This window comes from Sciurus vulgaris, assembly GCF_902686455.1.
Source record: "Sciurus vulgaris genome assembly, chromosome: 8".
In the NCBI taxonomy this organism is placed as follows: domain Eukaryota; kingdom Metazoa; phylum Chordata; class Mammalia; order Rodentia; family Sciuridae; genus Sciurus; species Sciurus vulgaris.
In genome coordinates, this window is record NC_136468.1 from 47,768,810 (window position 1) to 47,793,255 (window position 24,446).

General features: G+C 37.4%; 1 long non-coding RNA gene across 1 annotated transcript in view; it reads right to left on the reverse strand.

The window, feature by feature from the left end:
* LOC306668675 overlaps window positions 1–24,446 on the reverse strand; it is an 84,390-nt gene that overhangs the window by 39,579 nt on the left and 20,365 nt on the right. The window contains exon 2 of the long non-coding RNA XR_013765938.1: window positions 906–1,213. This is a non-coding gene — a long non-coding RNA (uncharacterized lncRNA). The remainder of the gene's footprint in view (window positions 1–905; window positions 1,214–24,446) is intronic.

Sequence of the window (24,446 nt, forward strand, 5' to 3'; positions counted from 1 at the left end):
AGAGTCAATATTGTACCCAGCACCACAGCCATACTGCACCAGCACTGGGATACTGTTCTTGTGGCACAACTACAGATATGTTATCTGTTCCCAGACTCTTTGGAAATCTGCCTACTATCTGAGCCAAGGTCTTCAAATTCCCTGTCAAATCTGTGAGTTGCATAAGAACATTGTAATGAATTCCTTTTATGATTAGTTTAGGCAGAGTTCAGAGGTACAATCATCATGCATTTCCTTAGTATTCTGAATTGAAATTGCTATGAAAGTACTTATTCCTTCCTAAGTAAATTTAAAAGGCATTGAGTACTTTCTAGAAATTATCGTTAATTAGTGTTAGTTTCTACCCTTTCCATTAGAATAGGTTTTGACCTAGATAAGACTCATCCTTTCCCTACCTGGAGGCTTCTGTTTTCTGTCACCTTAAATCTTTCCACCAGGCTCTCTGCCAGTCTTCCACTTTCATTTGGAATGATTGTGAAAGTTTTAAGTTACTTATTTCATAGTTGCTGATATATATTACAATCTTTAGGATGCAAGTCATTTCCATCCTGGATGGCAAGTGCTCCCTCAGATGAAATTTGAACCTGGTGATGCCATTAACAGATTGTCTACATTTCTGTTTTTCAGCCCTAATCAATCATAAATGCAAAAATTACAGTTTCTAGAGCTGCTATCCATGCCCAAGTTAACACTGATAAGGACATTACTGCAATCCATACAAATCTTAAGATTTAACCACTGCATCCTCCTAGGCATCTAAATCTATGGGTTCCTTTACTCAAGGGTATTCCCATTATAGTGCCATTTCAAGTCTTTCAAGGTGCCATTTATATAAAATAACATAGGATTTTGTATTAAACATGCAACACAAGCACTTGGCATGGCTGCTCCAGATTTCTTCCCACCTCTCTCTACAGGATCCAAAGACCTTCAATACTGTAAAGTCAGAAGTGCTCCCTGGCTCTGGGCTCATCCCCTGTTAAAGCACAATGTGTTCCTATATGTCAGCTGTAGCAGCACCAACCCTTCAAGATCAGCTCCCTCCTTCAGGGTCCTGCAAAGTCCTTCTGAGGTCCTCAGCACTTCCAAATATTTCATTTCCCTTTCACTTCTCAAATGGTGGTTAGATCTTGAAAATACCTAAGTCACTCTCCAAGACTGAAGCACTTCTAGACATGACTCTCTCTTCTCATGTTTCTGTCTTCATGAATTTCTGAAATAAACACAAATAAAACTGATCAGCTTAACCAGTCTATGCTATTCTGAACTTAAAGTACAATTCATTGGTAAAACCTTTGTTCAGTTCACGATGTCTATAAAACTCTAATTTCTCCTAAATTCATGTATGCCATGATGATTAATAACACTTAAGAATTCCAATACACAAAATTTCTGACTTTAATTGAGAAAGATAAGAATATGATTTCTAAATCATTGATCTCAAAATGATTTTTTAAAATTTTATTTAAATAGACAAATAATAATTGTATACATTTATGTGGTACAATGTGATGTTACAATACATGTATACTTTGTAGAATGATTAAATCAAGCTAATTAACATATCCATTACTAACATACTTGTCATTTATTTGTGATGGGAACATTTAAATTTTATAACAGTTTTGAAATATGTGATGCACTTTTATTAACTGGAGTCACTATATTGTGCATACATCATTAAAACTTATTTCTTCTAACTGAAAATTTTACTCTTTGACTATCATGTTTTTTCCCTCATCCACTTCTCACTTCATCCTTGGAAAACACCATTCTTCTTTCTACCTCCATGAATTCAATAGTTTCAGATTCCACATATAAGTGATATTCTGAATTGTTTGTCTTTCAGAATGTGCCTGGCTTATTTCCTTTAACATAATTTTCTTTAAATTTATCCACGCTATTGCAAATAACAGAAATTACTTTTTGTTACAGCCTGGATAATATTTCTGTGTGTGTGTGTGTGTGTGTGTGTGTGTGTGTGTGTGTGTGTTTTCATTCATTTGGCCATTAATAGGCACTTAGGTCGTTTCCATATCTTGACTTATGAATAATGTTGCAATGAATATGGAAGTGCAGATGTCTCTTAGACATAATGATTTCACTTCCTTTGGAAACTGTATGATTTTTTAAAAAATACATATTGCCTGAAGTTTTGTCACATTTTATAAATTAATATACCTTTTATACTTCAGATACCAAATATAGTACATTCCATACCATTCTTCATCCTAGATTATTGGATTTATCTTTAATAATTCCCTATGTTCTTTGGAGCCTGAGAAAAACTATCAAGGACAAAGCCAACCAATGTCTGAACCTCCCCCAGCCCCCCAGTGTTGCAGCATCTATTTTGCCTACTATGTGACTATGGGCACTAGCACACAGAGCGAGTTCTGAGAATACAACTAATACTCAATAATACTAGTCTTAACTTGGGTTTACTAAAAGGAGAGCCTGAGAAAAGGTCTCATGTGCCAATACTTTGTTGGAGACTGTGATCCAGAAAGGAAAAAGGCAGACAATGATAGTAAAGCCAGGAACGCCAGAAAAATAAATTGTCTTCCTATATGTGTGAATGGTTGCTCAGTCTCATGGGATCATCTAAAACAATTCGTTTATTTTAATATAATTTAACTTAGAATGAAATCTTAGATTCCTAGAGAATGTGTTCTCTGACCACAATGATATAATGTAAAAATCAGTAACAAAATTCTCAGCTGTCCTTCAATAAGTTAATGACTAAGCAAACTGTAGTTCATCTATACTGTAAAACACACAAAAAAGCTGGGTGTGGTGTTGCATGAAGGTAATTCCAGTGGCTTGGGAGACTGAGGCAGTAGGTTGCAAGTTCAAAGCTAGCCTTGGCAAATTAGCAAGGCCCTTTCTCAAAATAAAAAACAAAAAAGAACTGGGGATGTGGTTCAGTTGTTAAGTGCCTCTGGGTTTAATCCCTGTTACCAAAATAAATAAATAAACAAACACATTAAATATATTATAGTCCTTGTCATGGAATACTGCTCAACAATAAACGACAACAAAGTATTGATGAATACAACGTGGTAGCATCTCTGCACAGTCGTGCTGAGTGAAAAAATAACCCCCCAATTTACATGTTATATGATTTCATTCATATAATACTCTTGAAAGGACAAAATTATAAAAGTGAACAGATTGGTGGGTGCCAGGGAATAAGCAGTCTTGGATGAAAGAGTAATGGGTGTGGCTATAAGAAAGTAAGAGGAGCACCACTGCAGTGATGGAAATGTTTTGTAATTTCCCCATATCAATGTCAATGTCATGGTTGTGATATAATACTACAGTTTTGAAAGATACTACGGTTGGAGGATTAGGGGGACACAGGATCTCTTTACATTTTTTACAACTGCATGAGAATTCACAGCTCAAAATAAAAGACTCAATTTTAAAAAATGAAAAAAGCACTTTTAATTCATATGATCATTATTTTTTCAGTATTATTATAGTGCTACAATCAAAATATAACCCATGATCTTACTTTCCACCTGCATCTTCCTCCATCAACTTACAGTTGAGAACTTTGGTATATAAATTCGACTACAGGCTGCATAACTCCAAGTCTGTGCCCTTGATTGCTATCTGATTGGTAGTTGAACCAGCTTTGAAATCCCATCCTGAGGGTCTACTTTCAGGAACCACTGTGGGTATTATAAGCTGGTTCTCAATATGTAGAGTCTGAGACAAAACTGAAATTTCAATACCTTATTGGGGGGCATGGCCCATGAAACAAAGATAAGAGATAATGAGGAAAAGCAGGAAAACCTAGGGAGTTACCAAGGTGATCATCACTATAGATGGCTGGCTATGTGGTAATCAGAATTCTAAAGATGTCCCCCCAAGGTACCCATTCCTTGGTTAGTCAATCAAACACTAATCTAGGTATTAATGTGAAAGGACTTTGTAGATGCAATTACAATTACTAATCAGCTGATCTTAAAATAAGTAGATTATTTTGTGTTATCAAATGAGCCCAAGCTAATCACATGCACCTGTAGAAACAAAGAATTTTCCCTGACTGGAGATAGGACAGAAAAGATTATCGAGATTTGGCAGAAGGGGAAGTCAGAGAGATTTCAAGTAGAAGAAGGATTTCAACATGCTTCTACCAGTACTTGTGACCTACTGAACTTGACAGAACAAATTTACATTGTTTTAAGTCACTAAGTTTGTGCTGATTTCTTATAGTAGTAATAGAAAAGCAATACAACTTGTTGCCTAAAAAGTATTTCGGGAACACATGCTGAAAGAAGAAAAGAGGAAGCATTCACCACTCTCACATTAGTGAAAATTACCACATCAGGAAATAACCACCTGTATTAATCAGGTTCTCCAGAGAATGTAAACATACACACATGCATGTGGTGTGTGTGTGTGTGTGTGCACGTGCACACATGCATGTGCACATGTGTGTGTGTGTTTGTGTTGCATTTACCCAAAGTAGATGGGTAAGTAGAGATCTATTTTAAGGATTTGGCTCAGCTGATTAAGGAGTCTGGTTTGTCCAAAATCTCAGGAAAGGATTATTTCAGTAGTTTGAGGCTGAAGGTTACGTGCTGGCAGAATTGCAGAATTTCCTCTATTTGGAGGAGGTCAGTCTTTTACATTAAAGTCCTCAATCAATTATACGACATTGTGGAAGGCAATCTGCTTAGTCAAACTCTACTGACCTAAATGCTAATATCATCTGAAACTACCTTTGCAGAAACATCTAGAAATCTAAAATAATATTTGGCCAGCTATCTGGCTACCATGTCCTGGGCAAATTGCCACATATAATTAATTATCACATTGCCCCTCAAGTTTTAGTTCTACATGCATGAGTGGTTGGCCATTTCACAGCCAAATCTCCATTATAATGGATCAGGAAAAAGCTTTAGATTGGGGAATGACTGGGTATGAGGTAAGGTTATGCCAAGCTGCACAGGTAGGAGCTGGCCAGAATACAAGATTGTCCTCATGCTCGTTCCATAAAAGGAAAGGCCAAGGAGGAAAAAAGACAGCTTTCTTTTTTCTGGGTACAGACCTAGGATATGTCCAGCTGTGACTCTCTTTTGCAAAAGGGCACCGTATGTGCTGGAAGCAATGCCACTGAAGGGCACAGTGAAGTCTATGGGATCAAGAAGGCAGACGTTGGCTTAAAGAGCTACCAAGATAGACCCCAGAATAATTAAGATTGGTGATGTGAAATAGCAGAGTAGAAACCTCAGCCAAGGAGTGTCATCTTTTAGGCACTGTAATGGAGTAGAAAATAGGGATAACAGTATGAAGGTGATGTCCCTCATCAGAGTCACTACCAGGTACCTGGGATGCAGCTTCCGTCAGCATCCCTATCTTTTTATGGATTAGTTGTAAACATTCTTTGATACAACCTCGCATGTTCTTATCATGAGATCTGGAAATCTCAAGCCTATATGAACAATATCTTTGGGGTTTAGATGGCCTTTTCTGGTATGGTGGCAGGGGTGCTCCATGTCCTCCCCTTCCCAGTCCTACCCTCATCTGAGGAATCACTGGGCACCAATCTCCAAGTACTGCCAACCACTTCTGTCTTATCTTTTGCTCTAATAGATCCATCACTTACAGGCTGGGTGATCTGAGACCAATTGTCTGATCTTCCCTTGCTTTTGTTTCTTCATATATAAAATGGTGATAATAAAAACACTGACTCTACAGAGTTGTGGTTTGAATTAAATGGGTTAATATAAGTCAAGTGCTAGAAACAGCGACAGATCCAGAGTAAACACTTAACCATCATGACCACTGCCATTAACATCATTTAATGGCAAAACATTAAAATCAGAGACATAAATAACTGATTAATTGATTTATTATATGATCATAAAATGGAGGGCCACATGGTTGTTTACAAGTGAAAAACTCATCAGACATATTAATGTGGAGAAGCTAAAGAACATCTTTAGTAGCTGCATTAAACACAATGGCAAAGCAATATACACTTATATTTGCTTATTCAAAAAATTACTCAGGGAAGATACACAAGGTGCTAATACTAGTAGCTTTTCTATTTGGGCGATAAAACGTAGCAGAAGGGTGATAGTGGTAGGAAAGATTTTTTTTCACTATATATCATTATACTATTGTTTATTCCAAAATAAAGAAATTCAAAATATGAAAAGAAGGGAGAATTCTAAGGAATTCGTTGGACCTAGGAACCTCTAAACGTATAGGTTAGAGTCGTGACCCTAAAATCAAGAATGCATAAAGTGGTTGATTAGGCAATCACAGTCCTAAAAAAGGAGTGTCTGAAAGCCCTGAAGACTTATCTCATGGCAAGGGTGGCACCTGCAGGACAAACTGAGAATATGTCAGTTTATTATCTTTGCTGAACAGAAGAGCACTGTGGTTGGAGCTTCGCTCGAGGAAGGTCATCATGGATATCCCATTGGAGTTGTTAGCCAAAAAAGTTGTTTAGGTAGAAAATACTGCAAACGAAGGTGTGTTTCACTCGGGGTATCCGGGAGAAACAATTCCTCCTTGCTTTGCATCTTTCGGCAAAAGCCCTTAACAGCCTTATTTTATTTTATTCCTTCGGGTATAAAATAAGGATCGCGAAGGCCATTTTTCAGAGTTGCATGGATTTGAAATGAGGTGGTTAAAGTTAATCATTCAGCTCCTGGCATACTCCAAGAGTCCAGGAACTGGTGGTTAGTAGTATTGCTAATGGTCATCACCTCCTAACTTGTTCCTGTTCAGCCCCTTTACCACTTGACAGATGAAATTCAGCCAAACTATGCACAACATGATTTTTGAGGTCATACTGCAGAGTCACAGAGAAACATCCTCTGACCAGGGATCAGAGTCTCTTTCAGGGCCTTGCTTCCTTGTAGCAGACAGCATCTGGGACTCTTGAATCCTTGCTCCAAGGTTCCTCAAAGTTAGCAACTCCCTGCCTGTGCCCCTTCTCCTGATAACTTAAGCAGAGCAATGTCTGTCTCCCGCTTTTGATTTCTCTCAACAAAAAAAGCACCTCTGGACTTTATTTGAAAAGATTATTGCAATATTATTGCTTGACTGTAAAATCTACAAGCATCTCCATGGTCAAGCACAAAGGATCTTTTGTTTCCTACGGAGGAGTAAACAAGGCTAGAAAGAAATAGGAGTCCAGGAACAGGATGACAAGTGGAATGCTCAGAGAGTAGAGCTGGAAATATTTTTCTTTGGTTTGTTATATGGAATCGTTCTGCATTCCAACGCTTGCTTAACCTCAGAGGACAGAGCTCAGGGATCTGGGGAAAGGAGGGATGCTGATTGAAGTTTCATTGAGGGATATTAGTAGACATTTTGTTCATATTGGAAAGTGGGGATAAGTAGTTCAGCTAGTGTAACTTTTATAAGACAGAGAATGGAAACTTGGAGGACCAACATCTGACCTTGACCTAGGGAAATAAGAAAATCTTCTACAAGTTTTAGCTAAATCATATGGGGAAGGGCCCATCTTTCTCAGAACACTAGAGGTTGAGGTGGATTCTTAGCTGTTAGGGTTTCTAGGAGCACAGGGCTTAGGAATAATTCAACACTGTCTGTTTTAATCAACTTTTCATTGCTATGACCAAAAGACCTTGCAAGAGCAACTTAGAGGAGGAAAAGATTTTGGGATCACAATTGCAGAGGTTCAGTCCAATGTATGGCAAACTTCATTGCTCTGGGACAGAGATAAAGCAGAACATCATGATGGAAGGACATAATAGCTGGAAGAAGAGAGCTTCGCTTACCAGGAACAAACATAAATCCCAAAGGCATACCCCCAGTGACCTATTTCCTCCAGCCACACCCTACCTGCCTATAGTCACCAACCAGTGACCCACACAAATGATCAATCCACTCATTAGGTTACCACTCTCTTAATCTAATCACTTCACCTCTGAACATTCTTGCATTATCTCACACATAAGCTTTTGGAAGGCACCACATAAGCCAAACCATAACACTGTCATTTCCAAACCAGCACTTCACACCACAAAACACCTCTACTGCTGATAATTTGGGGGCCATTTATTCATTATTCTCTGCTTCTATGTCTTCATCTATTTTTATTCAGGAAAATAATTACTAAATCAAATGCATTTTTTAAAAACTGAGAGCAAGAGGAATTTATCCTCACAATCATAGAAACTTGCACATGTCACCGTATACTTCACCCTTAGTATCTTTCCTAAGAACATCCTTCCATAGAACAATAACATTATCCCACCTAAAAATTAGTGTTAACTTTATAATGTCTTCTAATATCCAGTCTACATTCTAACTTCTTAAATTGTCCTCCAAATAACTTCTATTGCTTTATTTCCCCCATCTGGATTCACATACTGCAGTTGGTGTTTTTGTCTTCATATTCCCTTTGACTTTTCTATTCAATGTGTTGAACCCAGAATTATAGGTGATTGGGTCCAACTGAGGAAATGGAGGCCAGTTTGGATCTTGAAAGTTAGAGACTGTCCCTGGGAGAATGGAATGTCAGTGTCTCCAGAGCCCTTTGATCACCAAGGTTACCTGCCAATACTACCCCACCCAAAAGGCTACAGACAAGGAATTGTAATGCCCTCTAGGCTGTTACCTGCCTGAATCACTCCATTTGGCCCTTTCCCCTGCCCATCTGCCTCTCACCTTTTTGCCTTCTCACCAGCATCTCCTGGCCTAGTCATGTAGGCGGGAAGGAGAGAGATAAGGGGGAGAGAGCAGGAGAACAAAGGAAACTTTAGTCTATAAGAGGGACAGGGCGCTCTCACTTCTTGGAATTCCAGAATACCAGCCACGGTCCCCTTCTCCCTCCTGGGAGGTCTATGTTACTACCTTTAAATAAAACCTGCTCTATATACTTGCCTCAGCATGCTTCTCTGGTGTTATACTTCAACATTTGAGGAAGCAGAACTTGTCACCAAGAACAGGCAGTATCAGTGTGATCCATGAATCAGTATTACCATCACCTGGAAATTGGTTTGAAATGCAGAATATGAGGTCCTGCCCCAGACCTACTGGATCAGAATCAACTTTGGAACCAAGTTTCCAGGCGGTCTGTCTGTACCATCAGCATGGAGAAGCAACTGCTCTTGCACATTGTTTCCACGTTTCTCCTGTGATAATTTCTCCTATGATAATGAGTTTGTGAAAAGTCTAGGTCAGTTGTCTTTTTCTTTCCACAAACACTTTTATAGTCATTTATATAAATATCAAAGTCACTTAGATCCATTCTAAGATGTTTGGAACAGGGCAATTTTATTTCTACTTGACATATTTCTGGGTCTGCATGCACTTTGGTATTTTAAAAGATTCCTTTTTTCTTTTTCTTTTGATCATATAAATAATATATTAATACATTCCTTGTTGTATAACTTTAAATGATTCCAACATCTAAAAAGAAAAGTTCTATTCTCCTTTATGCCTCCTATCATCTTTATTTCCCTCTTCAGACATTACTACTGTCAACTGATTACATGAGTCTGCATCACAAGGGATTCAGTCAGAGAAGCAGAATTTTGATGAGAATTATGAAATAAAGACATATATTATAGGAATTTGACCTCACAAAAATGTGGGAGGTACTGGGGTAGTGAAAACCTGGAAGGGGAGATGAAGATTGAAGTCTCCAGCCAGAGTGCCAGGGAGCAAGACCTTGGGGAAAGACACGCCCTGAGCTTGCAGGGAAATCTGAGAAGCTAGACATGTCCACCCAAAGTAGAAGAAGGAGAAGGGAAGCCATCATCTCTGCCTAGCAACCTCTCTGTGAATCACAGTCAAGAATCTATTTATCAGTTTGGGCCTACTTTTGGACATCAAGATCAGATCAGAAAAGGTCACGTGGACATGAAGTTTTGACCCACTGTGCATCACACTATGTGACCACGGTGACCTTCTCAGAGTAAAGTCTGCTGTATTGCTTCTACCTTCCAAATCCTATACAAGTTCCCTGATAGCCAACTCTCACCTGGATCCAAAAAGATAGCACAAAAAAGGGCTGTGTCCTACCCAGCCTGATGAATGAGCACATAAGGACTCACATTCTTTATAGAATAGAATCTCACTGAGAATACTGTTTTGGTCATTTCGTGAAGTCTTTCTCGATCAGTCAGTACATATTGCATGCTAAACAAAACTACCTGTTTTTAGATTTTTGCATCCCATTAGGCATCAATCCACTGGTGGCATTCTTCAGCAGGTCATGGAATTCATTAGTCAATCAAAAGCACCACTAGAAAGGATGCAATAGGATAGAGCAGAATAGATTAGGAAAGCCTTCCCCCTGTAAGGATAACTACGGCTTTGTGTAACACTTGTCTTAGTTAAATATGTGTGTGCCCTGGCCACAGCCTGAGATATGCATCTTACTGAGGAGAGCAGTAGTTATAAAAACATTGTCTTAGAATGTTTTTCTTTCTTCCACTCAATTTTCCCCTCTGGTTTTTTGCTTAGTTGTTTATTTTGACAGATAATCTGAATATGAAAAATAATAGGGTAGTACCAGGAACTGGCTAATAGTTTTTTAAATAGAAATAGTGGGAGAGAAACAACTGAATTCACCGTGTGTGTAAAACAAACAAACAAACACAAATCATCATACAGTTGTAGATAGTGATGTATCTATTACCAATCTAAAGTTGCTAATGAATCCTGGAGGAAGATCCTTCCTAATCTGATGGACAAAAGAGCAAGTGTTACCAGAAAATCGTCTGATGTTGCTTCAGAAGTGCAAAATCCTCATTGGAAAATACTGAATTTGACAAGAAATAGATTCAGTTTCTGAATTTCCATGAGTAGCTCATTTGGGCTCATTTGTTTGGTAATGGAGACCTCTAGTGAGCTCATGCAAGAACTGCAGCAAAACCTTTTCTTTTCCTCCTTTATTTTTCCTTAACAATTGACTTTAGGTGACAGCATAGATTTTTGGAACACTAAAGGAATTTATTGGTAATTTAATTTTGCATACTTGGATCCTCCTAAGACATAGTAGTCACTTTTTACATGCCAAGCAACTTTATAAATAATGTCACATTTAATTTTAACAGAGCGAGGTAGAGATAAAGTGCATGCACGTGAGCATGTGTGTGTATAAGAGAGAGGGAAGAAATAAAAAATCAGAAAATAAAGTCACAAACTCAGAAGGTCAATGATCACATATTTTTTCTCATGTGGAAGCTAGAGAAGAAAAAGGAAAAGAAAGGTGAGGGGGGTGTCTCATGAAAATCAAAGGGAGAGCAGTAAAGGAAAGGGACCAGGGGAAGGGAGAAGAGGAGGAAAAGGGAAAATATTGGGGATGAATTTATATTGTTATATTGTGTGCACACAATCCCACCATTCTGTACAAACTGTAACGCACCAATAACAATATGGGGGGAGAATGAAATAAAATGGCATTTCTAAAAGCAGAAAGCTAGAAAGTTTCAGAACCAAATCATGACTCTAGATTCCCAGACCTGTGGTTGTTCTATTGTGCTGCAATATCAAAATGGTACAAGACTCAGGGAAGAGGTCTGAGACATCATTTAGGCTATTTCCTTCATTTCATACTTGGGAAATGAGATACCGAGAGTGAATTTTGTGGGGCCACATAGCGAGGAAAGAGCACAGCCCAGAGTAACATTCCTGTTTCTTGGCTTTTAATCTCTACCTTTTTCAGTCACAGGGAAAGAGAATAAATTCATTGTTTTAACAGTCATGGAAGGCTTCATACCTAATAACATGAGATAATGGTTAAAAAAAAAAAAAAAGTAGATCACTTTGTAGAAAAAAAATCTAAAAATCCCAAATAAAATAATTAATTTTTAAGTTCAGGAAAGTTAATTTTTCTGAATTTGCAGGAAACTTTTTAGTCTAGGCAGAAAAATATCAAAAAAAATTTCAGAAGACAAAATGTAGTGAACAGCATAATCAAGAAGAATTTCAGAGCTAATAGACCACTCAAAGGGTATCTGCAGAATTACTGTGATCTCATGCTTTCCAAGCATGATGACCTCCAAGGACATCAGAGCAGGAAGCAAGCTTTCACACCTCACAAGACAGGAAGTCAGATAAAGCACCATAACATAAAGTTGGGGCTGCAGTGGGTAAGCCCTCAATCAGGAGGGTGAAAAAAAAAATCAAAGCCACTCTCTGCACATGGGAACTGTAGTGAAGATTGTCCTTCTCAAACTTCGTGCTGGGTGGGTTGGGATGGAACACTTCCATGGGAATTCTCTGTGTTCATAATTTTTAAGAAGTCAGGTTTATGGAGGCTTAATTTCTATGTAGTATATTTTGCTCATTTTAGTTTATCGTTCTGTGAGTTTGACAACTGCCTCCACACAGGTAACCACCATTCTGATCAAGAGACAGAACAATGGTTCTATCACTCCCCGACTTCCTGCGTGCCCCTGGGTGGTCAAACATCCCTTCCACCCTAGCCTCTGCCCTCCTGATTTTTCTGTCCCTCAAGCTGTGCCTTTTCAAGACTATCAAGTGAACGGGATCACACAGTACAGTGGCCTTCTGAGTCCGGCTTCTGTCACTTAGCACACGGTCTTTGAGACCCACTTGTGCTGTGAAATTCATTCCTTTTAATCACTGAGTCATATCCCCTTGTACAGATGTAACAAGATTTAATCATCCAAAGTGAAGGGGGTTACACATGTATACGTGTTATATTTTCCCTTTGCCTCCATATCCCAACAAAGTGACCGTGACCATTCCATTCTGGGGACCAGGTACACCAGCATGACAAGGCTGGCCCCCACCACCAGTTCACCTTCTTGCCCTCCTCTGATTGTGAGCTGGTGATGTTCAATTACAGACATGAAATCCCGTCACGCCTTTAGCTTTCGCTCCACCCTGACCATTAGTAAGGGTACCTGCTTTCTCTCTTTCTCTCTCTCTTTCTCTCTCTCTCAGCTCCCACCTGGTTGACTGAGTCCCGGTGGTAGCTCCTCCCACGTGGCTTGCCATATCTCCTGTCTCTAGGACCTGTAATGGATCTTTTGATCGTACATGCCTCTCCATAATTGTGATTTCTGTGGTCATGTGGAGTGATATTTACGGACAAAAGGAATTTACTTTCCCATTGACAACACAGAAGAACACAGAAGGATATTTGGGTTATTTCCAGTTCTTGTTGGTTACAAATAAAGCTGTTTTAAAACTCTATGAATAGTTTTGTGTGGAGTGAGGAGTATATGATTGTTTGCTGGCGTGATAAGGATATATATTTAACTTTGCAAGAAATCATTTAGAATGTTTTCTTCTAATCAAAACATGCAGAAGTCATCAATCAGATTGGATGGAGAAGTCTGACCCAGCTATATGCTACCTACATGGAAATCACTTTAAATATAAAAACACTTGTAGGTTAAAAGCAAAAGAATAAGCCTTCTAACATAGTCACTTTTCCTTTTGTCTATTGTTTCACCGTTGATTAAACCCAGTTAGTCTCAAAGAGCAAGGAGTGTTATTAATATTTACTTGAGGAGAGTAGATACCAATGGCTCTAATCAGGAGAAAACCAGACATTTGGTACCTATACATTCATATCATAATATCATAACATTGTCTCTGGCCTGAGAATTCATTTCACAACCCAAATCCCTTGTTTTTTTTAATGTTGGTAAACACCTATCTCTCAGAAATTTCAGGCTTTAAAGGACGAATGATATCGCTGATAAGTGGAGGATGACACATAATGGGGGGGAGGGAAGGGTTAGAGTTAGGGTTAGGGAGGGGGGCAAGTATGGAGGAAGGAACTACTGTATAGAGGGTAAAGAGGGGTGGGAGGGGTGGGGGGAAGGGAAAAAATAACAATGAATCAAACAACATTGCTCTATGTAAATTTATGATTACACAAATGGTATGCCTTTACGCCATGTACAAACAGAGAAACAACATGTATCCCATTTGTTTACGATAAAAAAAAAAAAAAAAAGAAATTTCAGGCTTTGTGGACTAGCAGAATGACCCAGCTACTGAACAATTTTATATGAACAGGTTGCTCTCTTGAAAAGTATCACATATTCTTTGAATAAGTGGCCAATATGTGACAGTATTTCTCCCAAAGTCAGAATACAAGCTTCCAGGAGCAAAAACTGTAGTATCAACTCTCCCTGTTTCATTTAATGATCATTCTGAAAGTTGTGTGACCTTCAGGTTTATTGTTTCATAGGTCAAATCAAGGAATATCTTCATAAAGGGAAAAAGCAAGGAATATCTTGAACTGGAATTGGAGAATGCCATTTGAAGCCATTCTGGGCTCTGTGTCGTTGTGCCATAAAGGGAATGACTGTGTTGACTGGAAGGAGTGATACTGGTTATCAAGTAGAAATAAAGTTGGTGCTAAGAAATGGAACATGAAAAAAAAATAGTGAAACTGAATGCATGCTCCGAAATATGCCTGAGAACTGCCAAGACCAATGATAAAAGTTAATGAACGATTATCCAAATAAAATTGAAACACAGTTCACCAAACACTCAGGCACATTAAGAATTGAGATTTGGGTCACATTTCCACATAAAAAACCTTGACCAGCTTAGGTACTGGCTGAAGCCTAGGGAAACCTGAAACAGGTAGTTTTAATAGTCAGAACAGAACAAGTTAAACTTCACTTGAAAAACTAACCTTGAGGAGGCAGAGTAAGATGGCACCTAAGTAAGATCCTCTGGTGTTCTCTCCTCAGTCACACCAAGCTGAAACACTATTCACACATTAAACTACCTTCACAGGAGCTAAGAAAATCAGACTTTCCTGCAGAGGGAGCCTCTGTAACAACCCCAGTGTCAGAGGAGGTCATGCAAGCCCATCCTATCAGAATTTTATTACAGGTAGCATCGCTTGTTGCTGACTACAGTGGTCTTGGGCCACAAGTTCACCTGAGCAATAGGCAGCCCATAGCAGTGTGGACCTTGGTCTTAATCCACTGTTTTGCAGGTCTTGGTGAGCTGTGGGCACAGGTTATAACATAGTTTGTGAGTATAGTGGCAACATAGAAACCAGAGACTAATCCACCTATGGTGAATTTTCCCAGAGTTTTGAAAAATCCTGCAGTGCCTGACCACAGGCTAATAACTGAGGATGAGGCACTCAGACCTACCCTGGTCTAGGGTAAGACATGTGGAGACAGATTACTCTTTCTAGATACTCTTCTGTTTCTTCCCTGACAACACAACAGTGTATTTGGGATAAACCTGGGTTTTGATTGCCCTCTAGTACTGAGATAGCGACAACACACCAGGAAGAAAATCTGAAACCTAGGCAATAGCCAGTGCTGAAATAATGGAAATGACTATAGGCTCAGATAAAAAGAACAGCCTATGTAACATTTCTGGAAAGATAGGCACAAACAAAGCCAGATTAGGAAAACTGCAATAAACACCTGATTTTTCAATGCCCAGACAATGTCACACACCAATAAGGTTTAAATGTTTCCAGGAAACCATGATCTCACATACTATCCAAATTAAGTGCTGGAAATTAACCAGGTAGTATGGAAGAACTCACAATTTAAAATAGTTACTTTAAGGAAACTCAATGAGCTTGAAGAAAATATAGACAAATGTTGTAATACTCTAGAAGAGAAACTTAATGAAGAGATGAACAGTTAAGTAGAAATTCTTGAGCAAAAATAAAAAAATACACTCGATGAAATGTAAAAACACCACAGAAGGCAGGATACGTCAAATAGAAGAAGCATTACTGAATGTGAAGACAAGTTATTTAAAAGAAACAGCTAGAGGAGGAAAAAGAAAAAAAAAGAATGAACAGAAATAAAGAATACAATAGGGTAGAAATCAATAAGAAGTAAAACTTTGGAAACTATACAAATACATGGAAATTAAACAATTTACATTAGAACAACCAATGTATCAAAAAAGAAATTAAAAAATAAATTTAAAAATTTCTTGAAAAAAATGAAAATGTAGACACAACATACCAAAACTTATGAGATATAGAATAAGCAGTATTAAGAGGAAAGTTTATAGCAATCAATGGCTACATCAGAAAAATAGAAAGATCTCAAACAAAAAATCTGATGCATCTAAAGGAAGTAGAAAATCTGATGCCTTGCTTCAAATTCATGTCATTGTCCAGGGGGAACTTGAGTCACATAACCCCAGAGCTTCCTCCATCTCTAGTTTCACCAATTGGAACAGGATGATCCCTTGGCTTTTATGATAGAGGAATAGAAAGCTAAAAGTTCTTGCTCCAGTGATTAAGTGTCTGGGAGTTGCCTGGACTCATTCTATGAACAGGCCACTGGTAAAGACCTGTCAGATTTTCTTTCCAAATCTTATGGTAGGTGGGGGTGGGAAAATAAAATATCCTGTGTGCTTCAAGGGAGTGGAGGGTCAGATAGGTATACTTAAAGACAGTGATAAATAACGAATATAGTCTCTTGACCAGCTGCACATGTTTTCTTTTTTTCCTTTCTCTAAATCACATATTAAAAAATTATTTTTACTCCTTTTTCTGGATAATGGATTGTGATACTAATTAATAATAAGAAGAAATAGCATTCAAAAACGGACAGTGTGATGCCTGTCACATTGGAACTCCCCTGTTAATTTGTGGAAGGAATAGTTGCATTTTGTAAGGAGGAAACGTATGGGTGCTGTTTTTGTTCGTTTCACTATTTTTAATTATGAGCAGAAACCTGGGCTGGGGATATAGCTCAGTTGGACTCTTTATATTCCCAACTAGTTCAGAGCATGTGGAGGCAGTGAAGAGGCGAGATTTCTTCATGCTTTGTAGTAAGGAGGCGGCACTCCTCTTCCAAACAGAGAATTCATGAAGAATCTTAGAAAAGAAAGAGACACTGAAAATTTGTGTACAACGTCTTGAACAGACACTCAAGTGATAGTAAAAGTGTCTTCTGAACTGATCTGAACTGCAGTGCATCAACCAGGTTTCAAACTGGCTCTTGAGCAGCACCTAGCAGTGCAGGTGAGAGTAACATTAAAAAAAACTTTGAAAAGTAAATTGAGTTTGAGCTACAGTTCACAGAAGTAGGCCATGAAATGCATGCTAAACCTAAGTAGCTTGGATGCCTGCTTAAGAAAAGATCTAAATAGGAACCAAGTCTCTTAACATAATACAACAAATGTCTAGAAAAGAATAGGAAACTACTCACTATGCCAAAATCGGGGAAATTGCAACTTGACAACATCAAGGCGCCGTGGTTGTTAAAATGATCTGAAAAGCATTGTCAAGCAGCTGTCGAGAAAAAAAAAAAATCCATAAGAAGAAACACTCTTGAAATAAGCAAGAAAAAATGAAAAGATATAATCAAATGACAATTTAGAACTGAAAACTGCAATAACCTACATTAAAACTTTATCAGATGGATTTAATAGGAAAATGTAAATGTCAGAGGAAAAATGTAATACTTGAACACAGATCAGTAAAAATTGTCTAATCAGAACAATGGACCAAAAAAAAAAAAAAAAAAAAAACTGAAGACTATAAAATCTGATACATGTCATCAGAGCCCTAGAAGAAGAAGAGAAAGAAGAGGTACTTAGAAAGTAATAGAAATAATAGGATGGAGTTGTGGCTCAGTGGTAGAGTGCTTGCCTGGCATGTGTGAGGCCCTGGGTTCAATCCTCAGCACCACATATAAATACATTAATTAAATAAAGGTCCGTTGACAACTAAGAAGAAAAAAAAAACTTAAAAAAAATAATAGGATGGAAATCAATGGCATTGAAAACTGAGAATAGCATAGTGAAAAATCAACCAACCAACCAAATTTAACTGCTGGAAAAAATCAATGGAATTGATAAACTTCTAACAGAACTGAGAAAGGAAAAGAGAAGACACAAATAAAGAATTTCAGGCATGAAAGAAGGGATATCATTATAAAATCTGCAGATATCAAGACTATTAAGAGGACACTATCACCAACCACACACATAAATTTGACAATTTAGATGAAATGAATCAATTTCTGAAAAGCCATACACTTACAAAACTTACCAAAGATGACTTGAATTATCTGAATAATTTTTATAACTATCAAATTGATGTTGAAATCAAAAACTCCAGGAAGAGAAAAAGAAGTTAGCTTCACTGGAAAATTACCACAAACATTTAAACAAAAATTAATATACTTATTGCATACAATCTTCTCAGAAAATTAAACAGGAAGAAACACTTCTCAAATCATTTTATGACACTAGTAGACAATTCAGCAAAAAAATAAGAAAGCAGAAGACCAAAAACAAAAAAAAATTCAACAAAATATTTGCAAGTCATATCCAGGTCAAAGAATTATGTATCACAACTAAATGGGATTTATTCCAGAATAAATCATAAGACTGGTTTAATTTGGAAATCAGTGCAGTTCAACATATTAACTGGTAAAGAAGACAACCCACAATAGGTACAGAAAGTAAAGTTGGAAAAATATTTAACATCGACTTATGGTAAAATTCTGCAAACTAGGAATCGAGGAAAACTTCTCCATCTAGCAAGACCTAGAGCTAACATCAGACTTTAAGATAAAAAACTAAATGCTTTCATTTTGAAATTGGGATCCAGGAAAAGCTATCCCCTCTCACCACTCTTCCTTGACATGGTGCTGGAAGTTCTAGAAAGTGCAATAAGTCAAAATAAGGACACTAAGATAACAAAGGAACAGACAAAATTTCCCCATTTTTGTGCACAGTTGTCTATATCAAATGTCAACAACTTTTTCTGTAAAGGGCCAAAAAGTAAATATTTGCAGCTTCATGGTCTTCGCCATTCTGCTTTTGTAGCATGAAAACACCCACAGACAAGATATAAACAAATAAACACGTTCTTATGACAGTTTATTTACAAAAACAGACAATAGGCTGAGTTTTCCTCACAGGCAATAGTTTGCACATTCTTCATGTATATAAAAATACAAAATAAGCTAAACAAAATTCCCATAACTAATAAACAGATTTAGCAGGATCAGAGCATACAAAGTCGACCTCAAAAATCATTCTTCTATAGATTAGCAAAGAACATTGAAACCCCAAACTTAAACACCAACTAACTCTAATAATTATGACCAGGTTTTAGTTCAACAAAAAATTTAAAGGACTACATGGCCACAAATTACCAAGTGATGATTAAATACATAAAAGAAGCACCAATAAATTGGAAAGAGAAGCTGTTCATAAATTAGAGGACTCAACATAGTAAGAATCTCCATCCTTCCTAAACTTATTTATAGTTTTAATGCAATTCATACTAAAAGTCCCACAATCTTTTGTAGATATAGTCTAGCTTAATATAAAATATTGAATGAAAAATAGAGTATGCTAAAATTATTTTTGAAAAAAGAATGAAGTTGGAGAAATCAGACTACTTCAGTTCAAGACTTACTCTATCATTACAGTAATCAGACAGTATTACAAAGGAATAGACACAAAGGTCAACGTAACAGGACAGAGAACCTAGAAATGGAGTCACACAAGAAGGGACAATGAACTTTCAATAAAGATGAAAAAGCAATTCAACAAAGAAAAGATAGAATTTTTAACAGGGCTGTAAAAATTGGACATCATATCAAAAAATAAATAAATTTTGACCTGAGCTTTGCACTTCACACAAAAATTAACACAAAATAGATCACAACTCTACATATAAAATATAAAACTATAATACTTTTAGAGGAAAACATTTGAAAAGATATCTTAATAACCAAGGGCTAACCAAAGACTTCTTAGAAATGACACCAAAAGCACGAAATGAAAAGAAAAATGTACAAATAGAACTTCATCAAAATTAAAAACTTTTGCTCTATTAAAAACCCCATTAGAGGGAATTAAAAAAAATAAAACCAAGCTACAGACTGGGAAAACTGATTATTGTAAATCACATACCTAACAATGGACTTGTATTCAAAACATATAAAGAACTCTTTAAATTTAACCATAAAAAACCAAACATCCAATTAGAAAAAGGATAACACACTGGAACAGACACTTAACTAAAGAGGGAATAAAAGCACATGAAGATAAATGCTCGCCATCATTTACTTTGACAAGTGAAAAAAAAACACGCCAGTAGCAAATGATTAAACACATTATGGTTTCATTTATACAGCAGTTCTGAACTGACAAAATCACAGAGCCAGAGAACAGACCAGTGGTTGCCACGGTTAGGGAGATAGGTGGGCAAAGAGGACAGGATTATTAGAAGGGAGCAGGGCGGCAGGGATGCTTTGTGGAGGTGGAACAGCTCCTATTTTGATTGGGGTCCAACTGTATGAGCTAGTGCAAATGATAAAATTTCATAGAATGATATACCCACAAAAAAATAAGTGCCTGTAAAAACTGGCAGAGTTCAAGTCAAATTCATAGTACTGGACCCTATCCATTTCCTGGTTTCAATAATGTACTTGTCTATGTAAGATGTGAGTATTGGGAGAAATTGGGTGAATGATACGTGAGATCTTTTTGTACTATTTTCACAACTTCATGTGAGTCTATGACCATTTCAAAAAGTTATCCAAAAGGAACCACTGAGCTGCCAATACTACTGCCACCTCAGCAATTTTATCCCAATGAATTTAAAAACTTAGATAAAAGAGGCAAATTTTTAGAGAAATGCAACTCATCATAACGGAACCAAAAAGAAAAAGAAAATATAAATAGATCATCTATATAAATTAAAGAAATAAAGTTACAATAAATTCTCCTACATTAAAAACACCAAATAAGGAAGCCAGGTGGAAGCTCAGTGGTAGAGCGCTTGCCTAGCATGTGTGAGGCACTGGGTTTGATTCTCAGCACCACATGTAAATAAATGGTATAAAGGTTCACTGACAACTAAAAAAGTATTTTTAAAAAACACCAAATAATTTCTATAACACTTCCAAGAATAAACTTCATTTAACAGAATAAATAGGACACTTTACAACCCAATGTGAGAGCAGTGACCCTGGTTCCAGTTTTGTCTGTAAGATAGAAAAATATATAGCTAATGGAACCAACCCAGGTGCCCTTCAACAGATGAGCAGATAAAGAAAATGAGGTACATGTATACAATGGAATATTACTCAGTCATAAAGAATGAAATTATGGCATTTGCTGGTAAATGAATGAAACTGGAGGTAATCATGTTAAGTGAAATAAGCCAATTCCCCAAAACCAAAGGTTGAATGTTGTCTGATATGCAGATGTTGATTCACAAAAAGTGAGAGGGAGGGAGGGAGAGAGGGTGTGGAAGCTTCCAGATTGGAAGCGGGGAATGGGGGGAAGGGAGAGGGATGGGAATGGGAAAGATAACAGTATGAATTGGACATAACATTCCTATGTTCATACATAAATACACAACCAGTGTAACTCCACATGGTATTCAAGAATGGGAAGCTATACTCCACGTATGTATGCTATGTCAAAATACATTCTACTGCCATGTGTAACTAGAGAATAAAAATTATAATAAAAATATACAGTTAAATTGATTGTTTTCTTCAATATCTTTTGATTTTCTTGTATTGTTTGTTCCACTTATTCATCATCCATATTCCCTCTTTAGTTCAGCATCTGTTCCAGTATTTTATCCTTTTTCTAATTGGGTGTTTGGTTTTTATTGTTAAATTTAGAGAGTTCTATATGTATTTTGAATAAAAGTCCATTGTTAGATATGTGACTAATTATTAAGGGTACTTCTTAAATTCTGGTAAGGCAATTTGCTGATCTTAGGTCTCCTTTCACCAGAAATCATAACATCTCAAATTTTATGTTTCTATTTCCTTAAGATGCATCTTCAGGCATTTTCTTGAAATTACTGATATATGATATCATATACCTGTATAGAGTAATCCTAACTTTTTGTTCAACCACATTTTAATAGATAAAGTAAGAGGAAATTCTGACCTATGAAGATAAAAGCAAGTCAAGTTATCTAATTTGGATCTCTCAATTTTGTAGCCATGATTTCAGCTTTTCCCTGTTGTTTTTGATTGCGATGGTCCATTCCTTGCCTCCCTTTGTGGGGATAGTCGAGGTTTTGAATTGCATGAAGTTTATTTATCCCTATGTGGTCTGTTGGTGTGTCTTATAGGTGTCTTATACCTCTTAAAATGGGTGTGATTGATTTCCTGTCTAGAAGCAATGAGAATTCTTTCTTTTCTTTTTTTCCAACACATTTCTTGGTGCACGCCCCTCTTTGCTCAATTACTCTGCAGTTCACTTTGCTGTCCAGTCTGTCTCCAGATTCTTCAGTGGTCTGACAGCAGCGTCCTACCCATGTTTCTCTCAACAGGGACATGATGATACCATTCAGTTTCTCCTGTGACTGCAGTACTCACCTTGTAAAGTGTCCTCGTCTTAATTACACTGGTGTGAACAACTGGTCTTGCAAGTGTGCATTATCCCCATGCTATCTCTTCTCGTTTCATCTGTCTCATTTTGTTCTTCTACAGTCTTTCTGTGACTTAGCTCTTCAGTTGTTGTTTGGTGTTAGTCATCTAATTGGCCGTCCTGTAAATGCCCATTTTCATAATGACTGTCTCCAACCTGTGACCTTTCTGTTGTCTGAATGCCACCCCTCCCTTTGTTTTTAACCTCTTTAATAGTATCAAGGAACATGATGAACATGTATGGGCCCATGGTCTCTAATTCTCTAACCTGATTGCCTTAATTCTTTAGTCATATTTTGCAATGATGGATATTGCATGTACCAGTAGATTTGTAATATTATGTATTTATTATTCTATGATGTCCTATCTCATATCTGCCATAGCCTTGAGTTTTTAGTATTATGATTGGTCATTCTCTGTAATTTCTGTCACTTAGATTGTTAAAATCTCCCATTAAAGTGTGAACTGGTGGGTCCAGAACCCCTTGGGTCATTATCGTCTTCACAATATTTATGATATGCAGCACCATCTGCTTGGAAACAGGGGCTTCTTTTTTCTCTTGTTGCTGTTTTCTCCCCCCTAATTCTGGTCTAAATCCTCCACTGCTTCATAATCATCGCATCCGTTTACGATCTAGTTTTTTTTCCCCTTTTCAGTCTAAACATCACATGAAAACAGGGAATCGATTCACCTTCTGTTTTAGATTTAAACATAAGTCTGTATTTTCTAATAACTAGTGTATTATTTTTTAAAATCACGCTTGTCTAGTCCCAGAAAATATTCCCTTCACTGAGTTAGAAAATCTTTTTAATTTATTCACGGATTAAGATTACTAATGAATTTCTTCTGGATCTTGATCTCAAAATCTATTTTGCTTTAGTCTTACGCACACACAGGAGCACATCAGTTTAAAGACGTGATGTGGTGCATGTGTACATAAAGGCCAACAGAGACTCAGAAGGACATTTACACTCTGAAGGTGAAGAAAGGTCAGGCTTGAGCTTAACAACCATCCCGGGGGAGAAAATGTCATGTCATTATGTGGATTAAAGCATGTTATTGTCAGTGAGTTTAAAGAAAACGTATAAACATAATTTGTGATTTTTTTCCCTGGAAAATGAAAAATACTAACTAAAAGTTTCACAAACTGACCCCAGATCCTGAGGAGTGGCAAGATGGGGCCATGCTGATTTGATACTGAGAGGCACAAGAAAGCTAAATGGTGCACGGTGTGATGAGCTTGTCCGTGCAGAGTTCAGGGAAGCTCACAATGCATCTTTTAAGGGCAGGGCAGTCTGTGGGACTGTCAGCCTGTGAGTGCAATGATAGTTGAGAGGTTCAAGTTCAAGAACGTACTGGCTAACAGCTCCTGAGAACCAGCTGTATACCAGTCCCCAAATTCAGCAGGCTACACATACTCCCTATAATATTACACCAAAACGCACAGGACTGTGCAGATTTACACATGAAGAGACTAAGATTTGGGGCTGGGGCTGTAGCTCAGTGGTACAGCACATGCCTCGCATGTGCGAGACCCTGGGTCCGATCCTCAGCACCGCATAAAAATAAACAAAGGCATTGTGTCCGTCTACAACTAAAAAATATTTTTTTAAAAAAGAGAGACTAATATTCTATAGGCTATTGTTTGTTTTCCTATAGTAGCAAAGAGAAAATCCAACTCGGAGTGTGTGAGGTTCTGAAGCCTACCTTTGTCTCATTGCTCTGCACTACCTGCCCAGTGCTGCCTGTGTAACCATGTCTTTGGTTGCAATATTTCATCGGTCATTGAACTTTTCTGCTTAGCTATTCCATGTAGGACACAATATTCACTCACTACCTCCAATACACGCCTCTCAGAAAAAAATGAAACCAACAAGCAGAAATTCTCAGTCTGTCCAATAGGTGCCACTATCACCATGTGCTATTTCTTGCTAGCTGTCTAGCTGATTTCTTAGGGCTATAAGAGATCAGAAATTCTAGAAGATAGAAGAAGCCAATTTATGTGACTAATAGTCCGTATTATAAATCCAACTCACATGTTTAGAGTTCTGTAGCTCTGACATATAGGTTGTGCATATATATGTTTTTTCCTTT